The following is a 21,177-nucleotide window of genomic DNA, read 5'->3' as shown; positions in this document are numbered from 1 at the left end:
CACTGAGTACTGAACTTAATTCTTGTAATGAGCATTATTATTGGACTCTAAAATCTGGAACTTTATGGAGAGTTTACTTTTGATTCCAGTTCTATTTTTAAGAATATTCACAGATTTTTCTTTTTTCCAAGACATGTTTAACATATTATTTTAAATTATGAGCTAACTCAAGACTTTATGTATGTGGTTAAGATAGTGTAAAAACTGTACAATAGTAAGGATAATCCTGAAAGTTTTGAATATTTTGGAATATTCACAAATCGATATTTCCTCAATTGTTATTCCTTACGGATAAGAAGGAAAGCTCATACTTTTGCAAGACAGTGGCAAAACATCTATGGTGTGTGGGCTGGAATCTACTGAATGAATTTCATAATATTTTCTCTTATTTTCTGGATACAAATGCCTCTATTTTTCAACTCATCTAATCTCCTGTAAAACTGATCAGCAACAAGATAATCAACAATTCACAATCTGATACAATACTTCTTGTTTCCTTTGCATATTCTCTTCTTTGAAATCAGATAATTTCATGACTTCAATAACTATCAGAATATCTGGGTACAGATACATAATATTTCTTCAACACATTTTAATTTTCATCAGTTGATCTGATCAAATATGAAACTAATCTACATGATGTAATTAAGGAAAGAATCATATTATAGGCTTCACGTACTGGATAGGAAATACTCGAATCATCACTTCTAAACTACTGAACTGATGATCTTCACATTTTCCATATAGATTCTCAATTTACCGAGGATGGTTGTAGGCCATCTAGAACTGAATGTAGAGTCTTTATTGCAAATATTGAAGAAAAGTAGAGAAGACTGGTCCAGCCATGTACTTCGTATGCCAGCAAATAGACTTCCAATTCAAGCTTGGCACTACAAACCCGATGGGAGAAGAGGCGTCGGACGACCGATGAAGAAATGGATGCCGGAACAGGCCAACAGAGCCTAATCCTTGAATGACGATGATGATGATGATGGTTGTGGGCCTATTATTCAAGCTTGGCACTACAAACCCGATGGGAGAAGAGGCGTCGGACGACCGATGAAGAAATGGATGCCGGAACAGGCCAACAGAGCCTAATCCTTGAATGACGATGATGATGATGATGGTTGTAGGCCTATTTCAAATTCTTTTAGATTTTAGTACGTCAAGTTCTCAGTTTGTCAAGTTATTAATTGGACCCTCGCGGAGCACGTGTTACCTGCTAGTCAACAATAAATGGATAAATATTAAGCTCCAATTAATTTTTTAATAGTTTATGAGTTCAAAATTAAATCATTTGTCCTCGCGGTTACCGCGCATCAGATTCATCATCATTATCGCATTGTGTACACAATAATTTGTGTTTTGTGCGGAGCTTTGTCAAATCGCTGGCCAAGGAAATTATTAGCGGTGATGGATTAGCTGCTATCCAGTGAACCGCATCGCAGTGGCGAGTGGCGACTATAGTTGACCGACCAGTAAATTTTAATGAAGTAGCCTTGTCGCTGGGAACTGTGACCGACCGCCCTTCCAGCAGAGTTCATATCGGTGAGACCGCATTATTTCCGTATAACAAGATTTTTCTTTCCAACGGATTCAGATTATAAATTCATTTGCCAGCACACACATGCACACCTCGTGCTATGCAGTCTGCGGTTGCATGGCCAATTGCACTCGAAATTTTGATCGGTTTCAATTTGTTGCACCAATCTTCCGATAACTGATCTCCCATTGATAACTATTTGTTTTGTTTTGTTACGTTACGTAATAGCGTGGAGAAAACATACACAAATATGTTCCATTAATCTACCATGATGATAGATGTGCAAGATCTGCCATCGATATCTATTGATGCAGATGTCAATGGCAGATCATGTCGATCTATCTATCTTGTTCTGTTGATGAAGTTCCATGATAGCTCACGGAAAACATACACTCATTGACAGAGCGGAGTGAGGTCTAAGATTCAAGTCGACGGTTTGACATTTCTCTTAATGTTTAAATGTTTGTATGTTGCGCATTTACAGCGAAACACAGTAATAGATTTTCATGAAATTTGACAGGTGTGTTCCTTTTTTAATTGCGTTTCAAGGGTAGACTAATATGAAAGGGAAAAGGAGCCTCCTTCATACGGCAATATTAGAGTAAAAATCAGACTATAGATTTATTCATCATAAATTAGCTGACAAGTGATTAAACAGATGTGTGGAGAAGTCAGAATTTTGCTGTATTTCCATATGGTCTATAGTTTCAATCAGATACTTTTTGATGAGAATACTGCGTGAGGTCCACTGTTCACAGAACTACTAGTAACTTACAAAACAATGTAGATAGATCTTCCATTAATAACTTATTTTTGTTGGTGCAGTTTGATAATGGCATGGGAAGAAACTACATTCATACAAAATATTCCTATGTTTATTCCTTGATGATAGTGAGCTCATGCCAAACAATTCGACATATCACTCAATGAGACTGCCCGATTCATATCAGGATGTTCACTTACTGACTTACTCCTTGAATACAATATATCCCATAGTTGGTATAGCGCCACCTCCAATTAGCTGGGAAGTGGCTGCTGAATATGAGAGAAAGAAACAGAAGAATGACGTTACCCATTGCACAACAACAAAGAGCAACAACAGAGATTGAAATCCTGGCAAATTTTTATTAAAACAACTATTGAGCTGATGGTAACACCAAAAGTTCGGCGACTTGCTTTGTAGAGTAGGAAAGCTTCTGAACCCATGATGGAACTCAAAGAGGAAGGGCTACCGATTTCCATCTGACATACACTACGTGGAAGTCCTTGAATCGTTTGAGAACAGGTGTCACTAGATGCAGGTCGGAGTTTGTGAGATGGGGTATAGTGAGGATGCAATGTGCGAATGGGGAACTCATGACCTGTCCAAATATGGAAATACATTGCAGGTTGGAAGATATTATTTTGGGAAATGACAAAGCAGTTTCTGTAGCTGAATCTTGGACTCTGTGTGCCCACAGACATGGAAGAAGAAGAAGAAGATAGTAAGCTTTACTTGTTGTGTAAGATCAGTTATCATATTTAGCTTTATTCATTCTTTTGAACTAATGTAACTCTAAGGAATACGGTTAGTTGAGAAAATGTTAGTGATAGTGACCGAAGATATTTGCTATTGATGTTGATATTGTGTTGTTGTCAAGGTACCTTGATTGTAGACGTAACATTGGAGAGCACCTCTATGGTATTCTCTTGTGGATAAAATGGTACACAATCAAAGGAGTTAATAATAACTTTTAATAAATCAAATATCGTCGAGATCATTCATGAAGGAAGTGAAATCTAATTAAAGTCGAGTAAACAATCGCATGATTCTAATTGCCTTCACACTCCAGGATTCAATGATTCCATCAATCCTCGAAAAATACGGTAGCTTATGAGTTTTTCTCTGAATTACAAATTTGAATTAGTCTCAGAGAACGGGACCTCACTTGCAATAGGATAGTCCAATCATATTCACATTCATACAACGATGTGCAACAGCATTATTGAAATGAAAATTTGTTTAAGCGAATTAATCATTCCTATCAAGGTTTGAAATCAGCTCTTGAAACAGTTTGGTGAGAATAATTATCAGCTTTTACGAAATTTATTGTTTTGAAGTGGTATGGGAGATGTTTCCGAAATTCAGTAAATAGTTTTTGTGGAATATTTACTCCCATTGCCTTCCAAAAATATACAGCTATCTGTTTCAAAATTAGTGGAAAGCAGAATGTAGGTTTGTCACGGAATCACTGGAAAAAATGTGTAATAATATTTCTTGGCGGGTACATTGATTCATATGTGAAGAAACCACTGTTCGGTTGTGAGACTTTACTCCAGAAGAAGCCAGAAAATCGAAGACTTCACCAGCTGGCGTTGTCAACATTTTTTTCTGCTTAAAAGGGGTACCCATGGAGTGGGAAAGAGTGACGGAAGAAAAACTAGGTTCAGGGAGAGTTTGAGAGCCCTATCACGCAACCGTCACACTGTTTTCTGCCAGAAATCACGTGAAGTGAGTCCTAACAGCCGGGGTCAGGCACTAGACTCGTTTGCATATCGCGATCACAGATAGCAGATATCGGCAACACCACTTTGAGCTGAGTGGTTCTTATCAACGGCGCTCTCCCTACCCTCACTGTCTGTTCCTTGAGATTCCAGTACAATTCGTCGCTGGAAACTTCCAAGGCAGTTCAGTTTGTGGTAGGACAAACACCGAGTCCAGCCCCACCCGTTGGTTATTAATGATTACGCGATTCACCACACTCGCTGTACATCTATTTCTTCTCTACCAACAACAAGCATTCCCAAGACACAAAGGAAAACTTGAGTTTTACATCTCCTCATCCCCGCAACACAAACCCTGTGTCCTTCCACCCTCCAAAAACTACACCCACCCGAAATCGATTTTCCGTTTTGCCCGTTCCAAATCCTGGGACTTATTCTAGCCAAACGATGTCGAGGAGATACCCTAGTAGTAATCTTACTTAATGTGCTGTCGCTATTCTCACATGGGAACACTTTGCAAGAACGTCGATAGGAAAATTGTCTCCCCTCTACGTTTTATTCCTCTAAGTGGGTGTGGAATTTCAGTATCGGATTGCACGGAGTCGGAATTTCAATGGTTTATTATATAGACTTTAAACTGAATGTCTTACTAGCTCACTGAAGTGGTTGTAAAACGTTTTTAGAGTCAAGTATGAAGGTGATTGCGGCTCATTTGATAGTGATTGGTAATAAAGTGCTCGAATTATAATTGAATCAGACAATCTTATTGAATTTCATGTAATCAATTTCAAATGAACTTAATCGAATTTTCATCGGAAGTGGAGTGGAAAATACAACAATGCTGTATTCACACACAACAGTGACAGTGAACAGTGAAAATATAATGCCCATAAGGTTTTATCAGTCTATTCTCATTCAGTCCGGCTGAGTAGAATAATCCCATGAGAACTGTTAGGAATTTAATATTAACACTAAGTAGCATACCTGAGGTTGAACTCACAGTTGTTCGAGAAGACAGTTTGAAAAATCCAATGAATTCTTTGATTTTAAAAGTATGTATTCAGGGATACTTTTTTATCTAAAAAATAACATCATAGGACCCTTTTTTTGAAAAGTTCTTATTACAAAATAACAGATAAAAACACAACTAGTACAATGTTTCACATCATATTCAGGTTTTGAAAATAATTAGGTTTTGTGTTTTTAATCTACTATTATTGTATTTTATGTGGCATCCCGACACATATTCATAAATAGTGGGGGCCACATTTTCTTTGATCAGCTAGTAATCAACCAATTGTATTAATACTTTGTAAATAATTGTACCTTATATGCTTTTTGTAACCATGTCTATAATTTGAATAAACTCCTCTGGTCGTGTTGTACCCTCGCCCAGAGACATTATTATTATTATAAAATTAAAAAAAGGGTACTAGGATGTTATTTCATAAATGAATTCCATGCTATTATCCATCACGAATCATTCACTAGATGGTTCAAGGTATCACAGAAGACAGCGTGTATTTTAATTCAATTGAAAAACTAATCAAATCGAATAAGATATACGAAAAATAAAAATACTCTTTATCAGATATTTCAAATCATTTTGTGAACTGGGGCCCGGTTGCACAAAAGCCGGTTTAACCGTAATTAATTTCACGAGAACCAATCAGAGAAGACCTTTTTGATTGGATGGCTTCTCTGATTGGTTCTCGTGGAATTAATCACGATTAAAACTTAACCGGTTTTTGTGCAACAGGCACTGTGTCTTGAAGATAATAGAATTCGAGATGATTTGATTTGAGACTGAATCACAAATGAACAATGCACAAAAATTTCCTCTTGAATCCATCAAAGAATCTAATGAATCCTTGATGAACTGGAATTGTTGGTGAGGTTTCCGGCTGAAATAACTGGAGCATTAGGTTAGAGTTGGATAAGCAGCATGAAATAAAGGGGGAATTGCTTGTACGGGTAGTGAGCTCGAGTGAGAATGAACAGTAGGTTAGCATTGGAATCGTTTGATGTTCATAATGGTCTACTATGTTCTAGTGCCCTCACTTGCTACTTGCAACTCTCCAAGTGAGTTCAGCAAAGTTGTTAACAAAGGCCACAATGAGTATAGGAGAATGAACCGTCCGCCACAACTCTGATTATTATTATGATTTGATTCAGTCTCTGATTTTAGTTAGCTCTTGGTGTCTGACTGTGGAGAGGAATGCTCTGATTCCGCATTGTTCCTCTCATTAACTCATTGAGGGAAGAGGAAACTCTTCTTCAATTTGACTTATTTATTTATTCGTGGACAGAATCACAAATCATATAAATATGATTAGGAAGGAACAACAGGCTTCGCCCAAATCTATTTCATTCCCAAATTTTGATAAATTAATAAAATGTCCAAAAAATAGGTTATGTTTCTACTGTAAAACGTTCAAGTTCAATTTTCGTCCAAAAATTGAATGGAATGATGGAAAATTTGATCCACCTATAATCTATGATTCATTAGTTCCTCTTTATATTCATATGTCTTCTTCAAAGTGGCTATCGTCGTCGTCTTCCTACAAGGAAGCTATATCACCTACAAGGTGGCTATATCTCACTAAAAAGAATTAAATATTAATAAGACAAGTTTTCTTCTTCAGTTAAAATATATACAAGCTAAACATTTTGAATTTATAAAAATTGAAACACCAAACTATATTTAAATATAACACTTAATTATCACTTCATATTGAATTAATCAAGTTATTTTATAAAATTTTGAATCCAAAAATACACACAACTTCTCTCACTTAATTGAGTTGAGGTTGATTTATAGTAACCACTCTGGATTTTTATTACGTTATATTCGAATTGGAAAACCTTTGAAAGAGTCCTGGAGGAAGGTGAATATTGTGCTCAGGAGCCTGAGTACATGGTATGGATTAAGCACAGCACAGCTATTAAGGGTGGCATTCAATAGGGTCATCATAGTCAGAATGGTTGCCAACATTCGAGACTGATAGGAACCAAAAGAAGAAGAAGAGGAAGAAATTCAAATTCCTAGAATGAATCAGATGAATTTCCATACCGAAATTGAGTGTAGCTCATAGTTCACAAGTTTAGTTCACACGAAAGACAACCAGCATACATTGAGAAACTTTAATACATTTTTGAAAGCAGTTTTGATTGTATATTGGGCGATTTAGATATTATTTTCAATGATCAGTATTATCGACCTTACTGTCTCAAAGTTCACAAGTTCAGTTACGAAAGACAACCAGCATACATTGAGAAACTTTAATACATTTTTGAAAGCAGTTTTGATTGTATATTGGGCGATGTAGATATTATTCTCAATGATCAGTATTATCGACCTTTTACTGTCTTCAACTCTCATTGAAATTTTGGAATAACGGAAACCTTTTCATTTTGTAGCTCATATATTCTCTCTCAAATTCACGCCTCTGAAATGCGTATGGCATGGCTTCTGAAATTGAATTCTTTGTAATACAATCTCAAATCCCTTAGTGGGTGTGCGACATACCTTGAATGGCAAATTTGTGCTGTGAAAACTTTCTTCCAACGCAGTTGGAACACTTTCTGTCTATATAAGAATTTCAGTGTTTTTTACGTGCTTTTTCTTGTTTCATAAAATTCAAAATTTCAAATTACGTTTCTTATGAGATCATTCTCGTTTTTAACATTTTTATATCATTTTCTTGATCCGGAGAAAGTGAAAATCCGCATTCTGCTTAAGCCGAATCTTTCTATTACAAGCGTTATTGACAATTTCATACGCTGTTTCACTTTTCAGCCCTTCAGTGTTGTATCCTTTATTAAACGCAGTTACCCACTACCCTGAATTGTTTCATAAGTTTTGAAATATAAGCTGAAGGCTGAGTTATTAAGTAACTCATCCATTCATTTATTTAATTCAAATACTTGATTAGGAAAAGTTGTGTTACGAATGTCACAAATTTTGTTTGCAGTGTCGGTATTGTGTCCGTTCATTCAATACTGCAAATGTTTAATAATATAGTATGGATATAGATGGAATTAAATAGAGAATGCATTTATTCAAATGCTAATTAATATATAATTATTATTTAACGAAAATCCTAAATAAATGCTGCAAATCACCCCGAAGACCTCTGCTACTGCAGACATTGACAACAGGACTAACAGCTAGATAGGAATTCGATGAGAACTACTATCCAAAAAGATTGTCAGTTTGGTGTAAGGGTAAGCATTCCTGACTAGCAATTGGGAGGTACCGGGTTCGATTCCCGGGCTGGCAACTAATTTTTGGATAGTAGTTCTCATCGAATTTCCATCTAGCTGTTAGCCCTGTTGTCAATGTCTGCAGTAGCAGAGGTCTTCGGGGTGATTTGCAGCATTTAATTAGGATTTTCGTTGAATAATAATTATAGTATGGATATGATTTTCTTTGTTTTAATGAATGAATAACATTTCGTTTGATTTGGTATCCTTGTGTTTTGAGATCAAGTCTATCATCCCTCATTTTCCGACTGTGCCAAATCTTGTGGTGTTACAAATCTCTTGAAAAAATAAAAGTTTGGCTCTCCCATAAATAATACAGGAAATGGAAAGAATTATACTTGCAGGAGGATTTATGGTAGAATGGTCGGGTCGGGCTAATAGTTTAGGTAGAGTTCAACTGGGTGCTAGGCTCCAGTAATGACAAAGTTGAATCGGATCGCAGGTGGCTTGAGCATGAAATCAGAGCCCAATTCATGCGTGGGAGTAAGACTATGCCTCCTTGCATAGTTGCCTGTGTCAAGAAACCCCATTTGCCAGCAACTGAGAAACGATTGTGTATTACCAAGCACGATTCTTTCCTGAAGTGATTTTGCATGTCGCTATGAAAATACTGGGCCAACGACCAGCTATCACGAAATATAAAAGCTTCCACTCACAACCGTTGTAGCTGAACTTCCTTTGTGTGCCGGCTGAATTAAGAAGTTGGGGATGATCACGTGACTTAGTATCACACGATAAGGATAAGCCGGGCTCAGGCAGCTTAGCGCCGCAAGCTGCTTACTCAACCCGGCAGGAATTCTGCAGCTGGCGAGTGGAGGCAGGCAGGTAACGTGCGATGGCAAATTCATCTCTAAAACATTATTATGCTGATGATGATGAGAGTACGCCTTTGTTTTGAGATTAAGAGGTTCAACAACCACGGGTTTCACTTCTGAATAGGTTAACAATCTTTGTATGGGATTGTTATAACTATAACACTCATGGGTGCTGTTGTGTGTTGGTTCGAGCTCAGGAACGTTGTACCACTCCTAGTCAAGTCCCATGCAATAACACTATTGCAAGATTGTTGACTCCTGCAATCAATATTTATTCCAGACAACCAAGAATACTAAAGATATAAAAATTATCAATAAATCAGTGGTTTTTTGACAATTTCTCAGTCTTTTTCATTCAATATGAATAATTACCACAAATCAAATTCTCAACTACACAAAAAGTGAAAGTAGCAAGTCAAGCTGAACAAGTGAAGTAATATTTTAAATTGAAACTCAAATATGGAGTAGCAGAAAGGAACATTTTCTTCAATAGGCAATGCTTGAAACTGAAAGTTATACCAAAGTATGTGGCAATGGTAATATAACAATTACACTCCAAGGTGCTGTTCTGGGAAAACCAGTTCAATTCTGTTTCTCTTCTCCAGATGGACGTATCAAACGATCCATTACTCTGTGTGACTGATTGAAAAATGAAGTGTTTCCAAAAGCTTTAATAACTTGAAATCGTTGGAGCTTCTTATAAGTTATTGTGATTACTATGTATTTCTGTCGTTACTAAGCAATTCCAGTGTTACGATTCAATCATGTTGATTCCTTCTGAAGAAAATGTAGTAATAATATTTCAACTTATACTAATTGAATTGTCATAGTCACTTATTCATTGAAACAGTTTTGAGAAACTTGTTACAGCTGCTACATCATCATTATCTCCAGTAAACTCCAGCGAAAGAGTTCAAAACATTTAAAACTAATTTCTCGCATTAATCCAATGGATAATAAGGGCAGTGACATTTCGAGTTTTATTATTTGATAAAAATAGTCTGATGGGATTTTTCACAAGAAGAGATCAAAACAAGTCTTCTTCTTGTAGTTCCTATCTGTTTTGGATGTTGGCAACTAGCATGGCAAGCCTAATTTTGTCCACAGCCATGCGGAAGAGTTCAGCTGATGTTTTTCCCGTCCACTTTCTAAGGTTATGCAGCCAAGATATTCTTCTCCTTCCGAGACCTCTTTTTCCATCGATTTTTCCTTGGATGATTGTCTGTAGTAAAAAGTACCTGGAGTCGTTCCTCATGATGTGGCCCAGATATTACAGTTTCCGGATCTTGATAGTGTTATCAAAACAATTATTGAATCGAAACCCTAGAATTGCGTCATATCGACAGAAGTACATAGTTTTCATAATAAACGTATCACTATGAATAATAATGAATTCACAATAATGAATCAAGATTTCATGAGCATTTAGGATGCAAGTCCAACAGCGACTTATCAGAAAAAAATTACTGCTTTTTCAATAAAAGACTGGTCTTTACAGCCAGTGAATTTAGAATGTGACCAAACATACTTATACTGAGACCCGGTTGCACAGAAGCCGGTTAAATTTTAATCGTGATTAATTTCACGAGAACCAATCAGAGAAGGCCTTTTAATAAGACGGCTTCTCTGATTGGCTCTCGTGGAATTAATCACGATTAAAATTTAACCGGCACTCAGTTTCGGTTATTGAATCACAGCAATTATTCATTCACTTTTTCATGAATGAGGAACAGTTATATCATCTCACACTTACTGCGAAATTATTCGCTCATGTTCCACATCACTACGGCGTCTCCTATTGAGTATGAATGGAAGAGTATATTGATGAGATAATGTGGAGGGCGGGAAGCGACCCGCGTTTGTTCAAATCTCATCCCTGATGAAATATTCAGAGTATCTGCGTGGGGGCCATGCCGTGCTATGGGTATTTTTCATCTGGGATATTAAGTGGTTGAGTGAGAGAGAGAGAAGTAGAGACAGAGATGAAATGAAAAGAAATGAATGAATCAGGAGGAGAGTGAGAGATAAAAATTAGGAGGTGTGTGTAATGGAATGGGAGGACAGAAAAGAGTGGTAGTGAGAGGATGAGGGAATATAAAACGAAAAAGAAGAAGGGAGTGAAGAAGAAGAAGGCAAAGAGAGGGTGGTGAAAAATGTAAAGCTGTGATAAATGCGGTATCGTCAGAAGAAAATTTCAATAGAGAGAGATGCAAAGAAGAAAGAAGATGTAGACATCTTAAATAATGAATTAACTGATTAAAAGCAAAGGAAAAAAGTTGATAGAAATTGGAAAAGTTGAGAGGGAGGAATACAGAGGAGGCAAGTTCACAAGAGAGACCTTGAAAATCCAAGAGAAACTTGAAAAACGGTTGATTGAGATGTTTTTTTATATTGTGGAAAGATAATAGTACTTAGGATGAAAGCATGGAAGGATAGAGAAAGAATAGAGTATATGGTGAGGAATATTATAGAAAAAGAGTGAGATGTTCAGGGAGAGATATCTGGTTTGTCTCATGCAATAGGCTGCAAGAGGTCACGCATTTTCACAGCTCATTGAATAATTTGAGAGCTGCTTCAGCTGAAACTTGAACAAGCGCCCTCCATTTCTTATCTTCACCGTTCAATATGATCCTTCTTCCTTATCATTTTCCACTTTTTTCTCTCCTCTTACACTTAATCCAAAGCAATTTTCTTCCTCATCTTCATTCTTTCAACTTAATAAACCCATAACTGATCTTTAACTATGGATTATAGTTAACTTAACCTATAGTATACTTAATTTTGATTATATGGGCCCAACTCGTTCCGATAATATAGGAATATACTCGTTCACACAAATGTACTCAAATATACTCACTTTTCCAATTTCCCAACTGCTCAGTATGTCTAATTACATCGATTAGAACATCAGTTATAATCAACTAAACTCCCCTTTCGATGGTAAATTGGTAGTCATAGGATAAGTTGGATTGTTTCCTCTCACTGTATGTTCCAACAATGATCAATCAGTTCATCATATTTAATGTAATTAGCCATCTTTAATAGTTGGGAATTTGGAGTAGTAAGTATATTTCATGTATTATGTATATAATGTATTATATCATGTATTATATTTCATGTTATTTTGCAATCAACTAAGAATGTTTAAATTGAAAAATCAGAATGTTACTATTTGAAATGGCTCAACGATTCTAATATTTTGGTTAATGTGATTCTTCTCTAGGCAATCAAAGTGTGCAAGGCTAGGACAATTCCAAAAATCAATTGTTTTAACGCCCCCATTTCAATTTGTATTTATGTCACTATAATACAATGAGGGGATTGGGTCGTCTTTTACAAGAGGTGTAAGAACTCCACTCTTGAATTCTCCTCCTCTTATTTTTCTCTACTCAACATTTTTCAAGTTTCACTTCTCCTTATTTCTGATGCTCTATTGGAATGAAACAAAGCGAACCTTTTGTATCCATCATAATATTGAATTAAAATCTAATTCTTGAAGGAATATTTGATTCGCATCGTCTGTTGAATCCTCCTCATTCCTTTCTGCTCTCTGCTTTCATATACTTTCACTACTTTCTTTCAATTTTTTTCTCTTCTCAGAATCTTCTTCCTCAAACTCAAATCTTTGGAATTCAATGAAGAATTATTCATGAGGAAGACTGTTCAAAAGTGAGAGTATTCATTATTATTTGATAATATTTTTACAAAGAAAAAATTATATGCTGCTTATCTTTTTGTGAAATTTCAAGTCAAAAGATCACACAAACCCGTATTACATCACTTTATCGTAACACATCACTTCCAACCTACTGCCCTGGAAATCGAGTAGAATTCAATTTGGCTGCAAGCGCCAACAATACGTATAATGAATGGAAGACAAAGTTATACAAAGGCATTCTAATTGAATGACTCGTTGGAGTGCCCTTGAACGGAAACTGAATGCGCACCGGTGAAACTCATTTGTCGAGATTTCCTCAAATTTCCTCCGTTACTGCAACTCCCATACGAAATTATTTCCTTGCTAGGTGTGTCTCAAATTCAATATGATCGATTCCGTCTATGATATAGAGAAGAGGAGGGTTGTTCCCGACTAATTATCTTCCAACAGTTCACCAAATACATTTTCCTAATAGATTTAGAAGTCTTGATTACTTTTAGAAGTTACAGTATAAGTACTAAAGTAATGAATGTAACTAGAATATAAACTAAGAGTAGACTAGTAGATTTGAAAATTCCATTCAACAACTGTACGTAGTGTGAGGAAAACTTACGGACTTTGATGGGGAAGTTGAGAAGTATTTATTCTTCCAAGAAAATCACATCCATTTTAAGGGTTTCAACCTAGATTTATTCCTTAGAACACTATTAAGCTTGTTCTTGCGAATTTTATTTGAGTTTCAAGATTATTTTCTCTAGTACTCCTACAACCAACATCAGATGAAAGCATGAGATGATTTGGATTCTCTCAACGGAAAATTGTTTTCTCTATCAAGGTCTTGTATCATATTTCCAGTTGAGGGACGACGTATTGAGAGAGAATATATGATAAGGGTAAGAAAAATGAAGATAATGGGGGATAAATGATCACTTGGTAGAAAACTAAGATGGAATGAGAAATACAGAGAAGTAAGAAGAATGTACGGGAAATATGAGAAAAATGATAGAGAAAAAGTACGATGAAGCGTTGAGAAGAATGGTTCAGTATGGAAAATATGAAGTGTAAACGAGAAAGAGAGAACGAAAAGGGAGGGAAAAGTGAAAGGTGAACTATAAAAAGATGGAACAAAATTGAGTTACAAGAACATTGTAGAGGAAAAAAGAAAAAGAGAAGGATGAGAAATTGCAAAGGAAGAATCAAAAGAGGGAAGGAGGAAGAGGAGAAAGATAGAGAGATAGAGTAGTGTGAAAAAAAGAGGAAGAGCGTGCAGGATGGAAGGGAAGTAGGGAATGAAGTATATTATTAGGAGTAGGAGAAGAACGAGATGGAGAAGGATAGGAACAATGAGAAGATGGATGAGTGGATCGGAAATGAGGAGAAGGAATAGAAGAATATGGAGGAGTTGGACGATATGGAAGATGAAAGTATGAAGGAAAGGGAGGAAAATGTGAGATACTTTACACAAAAAAATATGAAAAAGGAAGTATACGAAGACGACAAGGAAGAAAAAAAAGATGAAGAAGAAAAAAAAGACGACGAAGAAGAAGAAGCAGAAAATGGGAAGGAATGAATAACAAGAGTATAAGGAGCGATGAGACTGAAGGAAACGCTTGGGGAAAATAGGGTGGAAGAGTAGACTATAAGAAGCAATGAAACTGCCAGGCATAAGAGTGTCAAATTCAGGATGGTTTCTGGAAGCTGGCCAAAGCAGTTTCCTCCTTTTTCTTCCCCACCTCTTCGTCTACCTCCTACTCTTTCTTATACACCTCCTCTTTCTTCTCATCCTTCTCCTCAAGGTCATGCTGACAAAACAATGAATGTAGTAAATGTGCCTCCAATCGATAGTACAACCACACCATAATAACGCCAAACATTCTCGATGTACTGTTGAATCACTCTATTATGTAGTCTAGCATTTTCTTTGACTAGAAATAAGGAAAGTTTGCTCACATGGGACATGATCGTCAATTAGGTCGCTCGCAATGTTCATACAACATCGTAAGGCGTTAGTTGGAGTGATCACCATTTCTCATGATCATCAAGACCCTTTCTAAAGCCTTGTAACAGCTCTTTCCATATCGTTAACTACAGCGGTTATGACCCAAACTCGCCAACGTGAATTTGCGAAACCTGTGTTCGAAATTTTAGTATGGATTATGACGGGAAGGAGAGTCAAGGGGATGTGAAATAATTGGTGCTGTTCCGAGAAGTGATATTTGATTTTTACATTCTTAAACATGCTGTACTCTCCATGAACCTTTTAATAATTATTGCTGTCTGTCATTTCGCTATTTATCAACGTCAAGAACTTAGTCATTCACATTTTCATTATAATAACTCAATATTATTCGTTACAAGTGGCAATCGAGTGGGATATTTCCAATTAATTTATTAATTCAAGCCATCTAAATTCAAAATTTATAGTTTTAATGTTTATTTTTGACTAAAATTTTATAAAAATTGTACACGTGAAATTCCAACCTCATCTTGGACTTTGTCACTTATAAATTTGGAAGAAAAATAGCACAAGGACTACCTTATTATTTCATCTTTCAATGTTATTACATTAGTGTCATTTGCATTGTGAATAAATTAGATAACGGAGTATGTACTCATTGAATAGATTAAAAGCCATCATTACTTAAAGAATGATCATTAATGTTGTATTCCAAAACAATTTTATCTTCTGTTTCGAGTTGAGTTTTTCTTTTAGGCCTTAGGGTGATGATTTCAGACTGTGAGGGCAATTATTTCGTATAAGCTTACTTATCCATAATGAAAGGTAGCACTCGAATCGGTTAAGTTTCGGTTTTGAGATATGAACAGAGCCGGTAAATAAGGTTTAGTTCTAGGAGACGGTTGAATTATAGGAGCCACATCAACAGTTCACAAGAGAAACTTTAAGATAAAAATCAAGTAGGAAACGATATTTATAGAAATATAGAAAACTCTGATTTCTCGCTATTGTGATGGTGAATGTGAATCATTTAGACGATAGTCCAGTTACTCAGTTACTCTACAGTGAGGTCCACGTTATAATGGCAGTGTAGGATTGACACTAGTGTTGCCGTCCTTGTCTATCATGCAACAAAGCAGCTAGCGCTATCTCTTTCTCGCGTTGCTCTGTTGCAAGATCTTCTTTTAACAATGTAGAATTGATTATTAGTTAATAAAATATTCCATTTTAATTATGTTAATTGAAATTATTGAAAAATATCATTTATTGTTTAATAAAATATAATTGATTACGGTATTTTAAACGAGAATGGACAATAATATTACATCAATAAACCTGTTTCAGCTACCGTCTATAGAAGGCATTGAAAAAACAGAGGTTCTGCAACGATTTTCTCCTATCTTTCTCCACTGCCATTATAACGTGCACTATAGTTTCCATTCAACGACTCTTCAATGTGAATCATCATATTGGAATATTTTGCATTTCCTCCACAAAATATGTGTGAAAAGTTGCAAAATCTGATTGGTGAACCTGGAATCACAAATTTATATCAAATCCTCAACACAAGAACAGTTTTCTGTCCTCTTTCCCAATTACAATGAACTGTCTGAATCTCTTTCTAACTGATATAAAAGAGTACGTTCAACTACTTGACAAGAAAAAAATTCCCAATCTGGGATTATCATTGTAACATTATCTCTTATGGAAGGTGAAAATGCCTCATGTTGAACAGCGAATTCATTGCAGAAGTTTTCATTGCTAGGCTAAGGCGACGGCAAACAGCAGGTACTTGAGAGCATTATTGTGGAGGTGGCAGTCGCCACCCCAAAACTACAGCACTGCGTCACTATGTTCAAAACAAACAGACGAATTGCACTCATTCTCTGTTATTAGGCTGCTCTCGTCTTTCAACATTAATATTTTCTTTGGCACCGGTCATATTTTTGTTCCACAATAATAATTTTAGTGCGGAAGGTCACTTGTCGCTCGTTCAGATTTTATTTGGGACTATTTTGTTCGACGAAGTCGTTGGAAATCGAGTGTCAACATTCGAGGTTAACTGAGAATTTGAAAAAAGTTTTCTGGTATGGAATTTTCTTCATGGAGTAAGAATAAAATAATTTTTTGTATCTAGGTTCTTCGGAATGCATTATTGGTATAATTTGAAAACTTCTCTGCAGTTTCTTCTATAACATTTATTATTTTACATGTTTTTATAAAAAAGCTAAATTCTCATAATCATTCTATTTTTCCACACTATTTCAGTGTTTGGATCTGTATTTGAATTTTAATCTATGTATTTGAATTATTAATGTAAAGTAATACTCCAATTAATGATAACTATGATGATCTGGAAAAAAGAGGATCCAATAATCTCATTGCTTTTTTCAAGAAGATGCTATTAGTAGTCTACCATTCATTATGCAGTAGTATCTTTTATTCATTTTCCATTTGAGCTTTCATTCATTGATATGATTATATCATAATATTGATATTCGTCACTTTTTTACAAATTTAAATTCAAATTAGTTCATCCATAAAATATGATATATTTTCGAAATATGTGTGTTATTGATCACATGAATATTCTCTCTGCATGGATGATTTGTCCTTGTGCAGGGATGAGCACTAGCAATAATTAAATAAATCAAAAACTATGAATAATATTGAAATCCAAAAGAATAATAACAAAATTTATAATGATGATTAATAATATTGAAACCAAAGATAGAAAAAATTAAGGTTTAAGCTCGACGACGTTCAAAGGGCTGATATTTATTTATACATTTATACATAGGTTACAATATCATTCGTTTGATATGATAATATTGAAGCGATGTGATGAATATGGTATCGATTATAATATTATGATAATATGCAAAATGCTATGAAAATGTGAATATTTAACTTTTCATTTAAAATAGTCAAACCTTCCTCACAATTGAATGAATCACCGGAGTGGAAATGAAGTGAAAAGTAGAGAGTTGTGAACAATACACAACATTTCTCAAAATGGAAGGGGTTGGCTATTATCAGTTGTAGGCTATTCTGTAATTACATGAATACTGATTCAAGAATCTCTTGTCATACGAGAATGATACCGTAGAATATTATTAGTTCGTGACTCCGAAATTAAAAATCTCCATCATAAAGGAGAAATGACATTTGAACGTCAGTCAAATGTATTTTTTGATGATCACATTTGGAACATTTGTGTTACACATAACAAATGACTTTAATAGCCATTTATTATTTTATTCTCATTTAATAGCTGTCTTGTGATTTGGATAAACAGTCATGAAATTGGCGTCGCATGATTCCGTGAGCACACCAAGCCATTATTTCTGTGCCTGAAAGAGTGATGACTTTGCATGCTACAAGATAGGGGTTTGCCCTTCCTTGCAGGGAACATTTGAGCGCTTCTCATGTTTATTTTCGGCAATTAGTGTAATCGCTGCTCAATAGTTGAGGCGAGCTTGTTTGTCTTTATTTTAGTTTTAAGATAGGAGTTTCTCCAGCTATTACGATGTCACACATATTAATTTATTACTCTGTACAGAATCGATAATTCATCAAGATATAAGAATAAAATAGAAATACGTTTTTCAGTAACAATCATTTTTCAGAAAATAATTGTATGATATTCGCGCAGGGAGGTCAATTGATTGTTAGAGAATCAAGACCTACAGCTGTTTAAGGGTGTTGGTTTCTAAACAATTGAGTGATTTCGAAGCTCATAACGAACTTTAACAGCTTCCGTCGGTATTGTAAATGTGGCTCCTTCAATATGTTAATACCATTTCCAGATCCTTAACAACCACGTAAAATTTATATTGCAATGCCTTATTAATAATCTTTTCATCAAATATATTTTGTTTTATTATTCTCCAAACAGATGAAATCTGACTTGAGAGAAAAATTAACTGAAATTTTTTCTAAGAATATTTTTTGCTCTTTATCCTTTAAAATAGGTAAAATCTTAGAAGCTTTCCGTGATTCATGCTCGAATCTCCTCCTCATCATGATCTATAAGAATCTACTCTAATCAATATTGTTCAATCTCATGAAATAGAACCGGCCATTTACACCACCCATGCCTAACCGCCACCTGAATGAATAATTCCCATTTCCACGGCATCAAACGAGTTAAGGTCATTCATCATGATCCACAGATGAAAAAAGGAGCCCAGGTAATCTCGTTATCGCGTTTTTGCTTGCAATTTGAAAGCGGAGCTCAATTGAATAAGAGTGATGAAGCTCACCCGAACAGAGAGCCTTATGCAGTAGAATTTGTACAGCTATTTGAATATAGAAGCGAAGTAACGGTGTGAAATTAATTACGCTATGGGGCATAAATTAAATTTTCAGCCCATTGAACAACCGACTCATCTGCTAGTGAAGTATGGAGTCACTATCTCTCTCACTCTTCAATATTCAACACATACATTCACCCTCCCTCTTTTCCTCCTATCCTTTCTCACTCACTGTCTCACACATTCTCTCTCTTTGTTCCACCTTCCCTAACTGAGAACTCTCTCCCTCTACACACTATCTTCCCCCGTATAGATAGATATAAAGTATGAGCTTCACTATCTTCCTTACTCAAGATATATAGGTATAGAGTTATGTGCTTGAATGCCCAGCTCTGCAAAACGTGGTACAGCCTTGAATTTTCCGGCTATAAAGTTATGTTCACGTCTTATCACCAGTATGCAGCAGTGTCATCGTCTTAATTGGACAAGAGTTATGAAAGAAGCGCCAACAATCGTGACCATCCCTCGCCAATGATTCATGGACAAAAACGGCTTGAAATGAGACATTTGTGGGTGATTTTCCACAAATTTTTACGTTTAGAATAGTATCTGGGTAAAATCAGTAAAATTATTATTAAATTCTATCTTCCACTCTTATCAATTAAACTTAATGTTTAATATTTAATTTAATAAGAAATTCAAGAATTGTTGTCGTTTGAACTGTGATTAAGTTCATCCCATTTTGGCCTTCAACAGAAGACATTTGCCATTTAATTTTCAACTCATTTCGCGTTATAATCGAGCTAATTGCCCCCAGATTATATAGAACAGGTTTTGTGGTCTGTGAAAGACTTTTTCTAATCAAACAATTTGCTTTTCAACCACAAATAATGAGATTGAACCTATATAGTATTATCGACGAAACTCCTAGACGATCCCACGATTACTTCTTGAACTCTCCCACATTGAATGAAGAGCTAATGATAACCATAAATAAACCTATTACGCCTATCAATTTTGGTATTTTTCAATAATTTTATCGAATCTAGTGGTCAATCAAGACAAGTGTGGAAATTTCTCCGGAATTGCTAGAAACGTAGTTGAAAAAACAGCAAAAATGAGAATAGAAAATACTTTCATATCTCCCCTCCTCTCATTCTCCTTTCAGTAATCAAGATTATAAATGGAATATATTTTTCATATTGAAATATGATCAACTCTTTCTAATCATACGGTAGTTTCAGGTATAATTCACTTGATGAAAAAAATCGTGTGCTATCCACGCTTGTTCAAGAAAGTATTGTGAGTTTCATTGGAGTTGCAGTAGAGCTCTGAGATTAGCTTCTGTGACATAATAAATCAGCTCATTTTAGTTCATTAAGTTTATTGAGTTAATTTTGCAGGTGATTTGAAACAAAGTTTTAGATATCCATTAACTATGGCAACTTGAAATATGAGTACTGAGTTACTGAACACATAGTGAAATTAGAGAGAACCGCTTCCATCGAGAGCGTCTGTTGTCTCTCCTATGTTTATTATTTACGAGTTTTGTAGAAACAATAATATTCTCGTTTTTATCCTAGTTTGTTTCTCCTGTTTTCAGCAAGCTGATAAATCTCAACTTCAGACTAAGAACTCCGACCACGAATCTGTTGAAGCAGACAACAATATGACAACGTTAACCGCCTCATCTGCCCGATTTGCAACGTACTCGTCCTAAACTCGCAGCATGACTTCACACTGCACATACGCTCACACAACAATAACAACGGTGATGCGTCCTCCAACCACATATCAGCCGGTGAAGATGACTGCCTCCTACCTGGTGGTGAAGGATATAGTTGCTGCATTTGTGGCAAAATTCTAAGCTCATCTTGGTCATTGAATACACATGCTCTGGTGCATTCCGGCGAACGCCCATTCAAATGTAGCATCTGCAAAGTGAGCTTCTCAACAAATGGAAACATGCGTCGTCATATGAGAACCCATAACGTCGCGGGTAACAAGGAAATGAATAATCCTTCACCAATCAAAATGAATGGTGGTAATCCTCTAGAGAGCAGCTATGGGAGTGACAGCTCAGGAGCAAGCTCAATATTATCCCCGTGTTTGAAACGGCGCAAAACATCCAAAGACAGTCCCCGCGGAGGCTACAAGAATATCCCCGAATCAGCTTTCAACCAAACAAGAGATACCAA

At 35.7% G+C, this 21,177-nt stretch overlaps 1 protein-coding gene and 1 long non-coding RNA gene across 14 annotated transcripts in view; one reads left to right on the top strand and one right to left on the bottom strand.

Moving 5' to 3' along the window:
• The window catches only part of LOC120353565, a 107,293-nt gene extending 86,520 nt beyond the window's left edge, over positions 1-20,773 (top strand). Inside the window, exon 4 of the long non-coding RNA XR_005572468.1 lies at positions 20,583-20,773. This is a non-coding gene — a long non-coding RNA (uncharacterized LOC120353565). The remainder of the gene's footprint in view (positions 1-20,582) is intronic.
• The window catches only part of LOC111052321 (potassium voltage-gated channel protein eag), a 195,179-nt gene that overhangs the window by 105,449 nt on the left and 68,553 nt on the right, over positions 1-21,177 (bottom strand). The gene's annotated exons all lie outside the window — the stretch shown is intronic.

Source organism: Nilaparvata lugens, chromosome 11 (assembly GCF_014356525.2).
Source record: "Nilaparvata lugens isolate BPH chromosome 11, ASM1435652v1, whole genome shotgun sequence".
Taxonomy (NCBI): Eukaryota; Metazoa; Arthropoda; class Insecta; order Hemiptera; family Delphacidae; genus Nilaparvata; species Nilaparvata lugens.
Note: the sequence above shows the minus strand (reverse complement) of the source record. Positions and strands in the feature narration are given on the sequence as shown.